This window comes from Pristiophorus japonicus, chromosome 4, assembly GCF_044704955.1.
Source record: "Pristiophorus japonicus isolate sPriJap1 chromosome 4, sPriJap1.hap1, whole genome shotgun sequence".
NCBI classification, from domain to species: domain Eukaryota; kingdom Metazoa; phylum Chordata; class Chondrichthyes; family Pristiophoridae; genus Pristiophorus; species Pristiophorus japonicus.
In genome coordinates this window covers 230163754-230169121 of record NC_091980.1, presented here as the reverse complement: position 1 = coordinate 230169121, position 5368 = coordinate 230163754, and the positions used below count along the sequence as shown (strand labels likewise).

At 44.7% G+C, this 5368-nt stretch overlaps 1 pseudogene; it reads left to right on the top strand.

The window, feature by feature from the left end:
* Positions 1–4818: 4818 nt before the first annotated feature.
* LOC139263598 (U2 spliceosomal RNA) lies at positions 4819–5057 on the top strand (annotated as a pseudogene).
* Positions 5058–5368: the final 311 nt, after the last annotated feature.

The following is a 5368-nucleotide window of genomic DNA, read 5'->3' as shown; positions in this document are numbered from 1 at the left end:
CAAACATGTCAGCTGCAAGTAATTGCTGATGATCCCTTTCAATACCTGGAGCCTCCTTCCTGCTTTTTAATGCTTGCTCAGCTCGTCACACTTAAGGTATGCCGGTAAGTTGAATGGCAAACTCCAAACTCGCAGATCGGGTGTCAAATGAGCATTGAACACTCAGTGATGTCATGATCTGCATCACCTACATAATCGCTGATATTAGCAGTGCTACCGGCAGCTGGCGAATGAGCATTTTTCTGCCCGAATCTGGAGGTCACAGGTGGCGGTAAACCCCCCAATTTCTGGGACCAACACTTCAACAAGCCCTCCTACCTCCCTCTGGACCATAGCTTCATTACCATACACCAGGCCATCAGTCCCCCAAAAGTTACTGATTTAATTTCTTCTGCTAATCTTCCTCGCCTGTGCTTAAAAGCTTGTAGTTTCCCAACGGACACAGTGGGCCTGAATTTGCGTACGAGGTGCACACACGCCCATGGGGTCCCGCAAGTTCCGGGTTTAGCATGCGAAGTGCAAGCTCCTAAATCCAGAACTTGTGATACTTCAAGAATTCTCATGACAGATCGCACACCTTTGAAACTGGAGGGCCGGAAATCTGGGAATTCCACAACAATGTTTGCAGTTTTTTTTAAATTTAGATGTATTTAACTTCAAAAAATGCTTACTGATAAGAAAAAACTTAACAGAAATTAAATTTACCTTCCCCATAAAACTATCAAGCATGGGTTAATCAACGCCAGCCAACATAAAGACGAGTCATGTTTGACGAATGAAACAGATGCCAGCAATTTCCTCGGGGTTTATCGCGTTCACTGCTGAACTTCGGCAGAAACCCTGTTTATGTTTAAATGGAGTTTCTGTCGAACATCTGCCAAAGTTACGGCAGCAGAGCAGGAGAACTCCTGAGAAAATTCTTGGCCATAGAGTTTATTAAAGAAGGCGTGTTAGGAAAAAAAATAGGTGAATGGTAAAATAGAAAATGGAGCAACACGGAGAGAAAGTTGGTTAATATAAGAACATAAGAAATAGGAACAGGAGTAGGCCATTCGGCCCCTCGAGCCTGCTCCGCCATTCAATGAGATCATGGCTGATCTTCTACCTCAACTCCACTTTCCTGCACCATCCCCATATCCCTTGATTCCTTTAATATTCAAAATCTATCGTTCTCTGTCATGAATATATTCAACGACTGAGCCTCCACAGACCTCTGAGGTAGAGAATTCCAAAGATTCACCACCCTCTGAGTGAAGACATTTCTCCTCATCTAAATCCTAAATGGCTGACCTCTTATTCTGAGACTGTGATCCCTGGTTCTAGACTCCCCAATCAGAGGAAACATCCTCCCTGCAACTACCCTGTTAAGCCCTGTAAGAATTTAGTATGTTTCAATGAGATCACCTCTCATTCATCTAAATTCTAGAGAATATAGGCCTAGTCTACTCAATCTCTTCTCATAGGACAATCCCCCCATCCCAGGAATCAGTCTGGTGAATATTCGTTGCATTCCCTCTATGGCAAGTATATCCTTCCTCAGGTAAGGAGAGCAAAACTGTACACAATACTCCAGGTGTGGTCTCACCAGTGCCCTATATAATTGCAATAAAACGTCTTTACTCTTATACTCAACTCTTCTTGTATTAAAGGGCATTTGCTCTCTTTATTGCTTGCTGTACCTGCATGTTAACTTTCAGTGATTTGTGTACAAGGACACCCAGGTCCCTCTGAACACCGACACTTCCCAATCTCTCACCATTTAAAAAATACTCTGCTTTTCTATTCTTACTACCAAAGTGGATAACTTCACATTTCTCCACATTATATTCAATTTGCCATGTTCTTGCCCACTCACTTAGCCTATCTATATCCCCTTGAAGCCTCTTTGCATCCTCCTCACAACTTACATTCCCACCTAGCTTTGTATCATCAGCAAACTTAGATATATTACATTTGGTCCCTCATCTAAATTATCGTTATAGATTGTGAATAGCTGAGGCCCAAGCACCGATCCAAGTACCCCACTAGTTACAGTCTGCCAAGCTGAAAATTACCCATTTAATCCTACTCTCTTTTCTGTCTGTTAATCAGTCCTCAATCCATGCTAGTATATTACCCCCAATCCCATGAGCCCTAATTTTGTTCAATAACCCCTTGTGTGGCATCTTATCAAATCCCTTCTGAAAATCCAAATATACCACATCCACTGGTCCTCCCTTATCTATTCTGCTAGTTACAACCTCAAAAAACTCTAACAGATTTATCAAACATGATTTCCCTTTCATAATCAGTGTTGACTCTGCCCAATCTTATTATTCTTTTCTAAGTGTCCTTTAACCACATGGTTAACAGAAACAAAGGGCTGGATTTTAATCTGCGGGACATGTGGTTTTGGGTGTGGGTGAGCCGGCGAAATTGATAGCGTGTCAGGAAGCTGACTCAAACCTACTGACTTCCCCATTTCACTCGAGTGTGTTAGGCTACGTGTGAACAAGCCCCTCGTGAGAGGCAGGTTGCCAATTAACATATGTTAATCGCTTAATTATAGTGATTTTTCAACACACTTTTGACTTTAATGTTGGGTTCACGGTTTCCCAAGTTTCCTGAAATGCGCCAATAAAAGCAAGATGAGTACACAGTGGCTATTTAAGGGGCCTCAATCAATCTCAGGCAAATATGGCAATAAATACTCAGTACTCAGAGCTGCTTTCTTACCTGCTAGTGAGAAAGGGTTTGTTCACAGTACTTTTGCTGAGAGTTGACTTTCTACACTTTGGAAGTTTACTCTATCACATCAACAAGGGTGCCGCTTATACTGCCTAAGATAGAACCTGCAACTGCACCAGCAATAGCAACAGCAACAGCTGCAGCAACAGCAGCCTGCTGGTCACTGACCTGTAGGTGTACCCCAGAGAGGCAACCAGCAGACGGGGAACTGGCAGAGACTTGAAGCTCACAGGAAGCACTAACCATGAAAGGTTTACAGTCAGAGGCTCAGTTTCCTTAACATGTCTAAACATCAGTATGTCAGGAGGCTCAGCATATCACGTCAGGTGGTGGCAGACATCTGCAGCCTGTAAGATACACCTATTTTTCTTGGAACACAGCACAGGCACAAACAAACTTTTTTAAGGTAATACAATTTGTTTTAAAGTAAAACAAACTGTTTTAAAGTAAAAACCTTTGGACTACCTGGGAGGGGAACAGGCACCAGCCTGAGGCAAGTGGTGACTCATCACTCATTAAAAGCGATCTCTGTGGTCAAGGACGAAACCTGGTTATGCATACAGACAAATACATTGATACCCCAGAGACTATAAGTCTGCAAGAAAACCAGGACTACAAAGGACCCTACGAAATGCACATTTTTGGATAACAAGGCATTCAGGATAAGGAGTTATCTTTTGCACTGTCGACTCCGTGTACAAATTAATTGCCATTCAAACTCATCACCGCAGCCAGTTAAACAAATCACACATTGATCCAGATGCATTAATCAGACCCTGGCCCAGCAGGAAACGTATTCATACTATGGATATAAATATACAAACACAGAAACACAAGCAGGCACGGAAGAAGGAAGGAACAGAAACAGGAGGAAGAACGAAGGAAGAAGGACAAACAGAGAGACAGAAAGACACAAAAGGAACAGCACTGCAGAGAATGGCCAGAAGAAGAACCAACCGGTCACGGAATCAATGACCACGAACCTACAATAGCTACAGCCGGGGCTGGGGATTGTATGTCTTAAGTCAATTTCTTTCAGAAGTCTAGTCCTATAGTTTTAGTTGTATTTTGTGCATAACAAAACTGACACTGGATTAAGCCTAAATTTTGTGCCACGTGTTGTCCTTTCCCACTATAAGTTCCGAGGTCTGAGAATCAGAGTAGAGTGAATAGTCTCAGGTTAAATAGGGTAGCCAAAGAGAGAAGCCTGAGTAACAGGAACCGCAGGTCACTGCGAGGTGGTCTCGGGAGACCAAGGTAGTCAGGGAGAATTTCTCAGCCAGAAGCACTGGAAATAGACTCGCCGCAGCAAAATGCGGTAGAGCCCGCAGCTAAGAGCAGTCGTAGAAAGTCGCTGGAGGCTAAGGTAGCTGCATATATATGCAATAAATTGGACATTTCAGAGCCACGGGCACAGGAAAAAGCGGCAGAGTGGACAGTCAGTAGCAACCACAAAGGGTCAAAAGAGAAGGCGGTTTGGCTCATGGCACAACTGTTTAGAGAAAAGGGAGAAAAGCTGGAGGAGGAGAATAAAGGGTTAAAAGACGAGGTAGCCAGTTTCGAGAAAGAAAGGCAGGATAAGGATAGGAATGAAATGGCGAGGAATCACTGAGAGTATTTACAATGCCAGGTGACCGAGTGTAAAAAGCAGCAGCAGACCTACATTGAACAAAGTGAAAGGCACTTAGAAAAAGCCAAAGAGGCAGAGGAACAGCTCAGGAGAATCAAGATAGCCTATCAGGTAGCGCAGAAACAGGGTTACGAGAGGGCAGATCATGGACATTGTAAGGAAAAGATCCGCAAGTTAACGGCAGTGTTAGAGGGAGTCAAAGGGATGGTTTGTCTCATGGCACCTGGAACAGGTGAGGAAGGTTGGGATCCAGAAGGGAAAAAGTCAGACAATGGGCCCGAGTATAACGAGCATCGGCCGGCTCCCGAGGCACCGGGACCCCCAAAACCAATGTGTCCTCTGAGACAGAAGAAATTCGGTCCACCCCCACCAAACGGTGGTCCGGCTCAATTACAGAGCGATTACGTGATCCCATACACACCGCTTCAGCTGCAGGAGATGCTGACAGGTGTAGTAAAGTTAAAACTTCTCGGCCTTTTGGCTAAGATCATGCGTAACTGACCTGACAGGGGAGTAGCCACCATGACCTCCGGGTCGTTCTCCCTGGATCAGGAAGGTATATGCTTGCTTTTTTGGAAACAGGAGGTGGGTGGGGTGGCTTGACCCATCCACCTCCACGGAGGTGTGTGGGGGACCTGACCCATCCACCTCCATGGCACGAACCTGGTATTGCAGTACTTCCAGGAACGGTGCAGTGGCTCTAGGCCTTTTGGCTAAGAGCATTGGCGCAGAGTGATCCTTGGCGTGTGCAAGGTGACCTCTGGCGTTTGTGATTTGACAAAGAATTGGAACGATTGGCTACGAATTTCAAAAAAAAAAAGTTAAAACAAGGAGGAGATGCCTCCGTTCATTTTGCTATTCTAGAGCAAATAGGGGATATAAATAACTGCAGCGAGGAGGAGAACGTGAAGCTAACACTGCTCAGAGCTTGTCGACAGCCATCAAGTTAAGTGGAGGAACCTCACAGGGCTTAAAGGAGGAAATCATGGCAGCGCTAGGGTACAGTCAGGT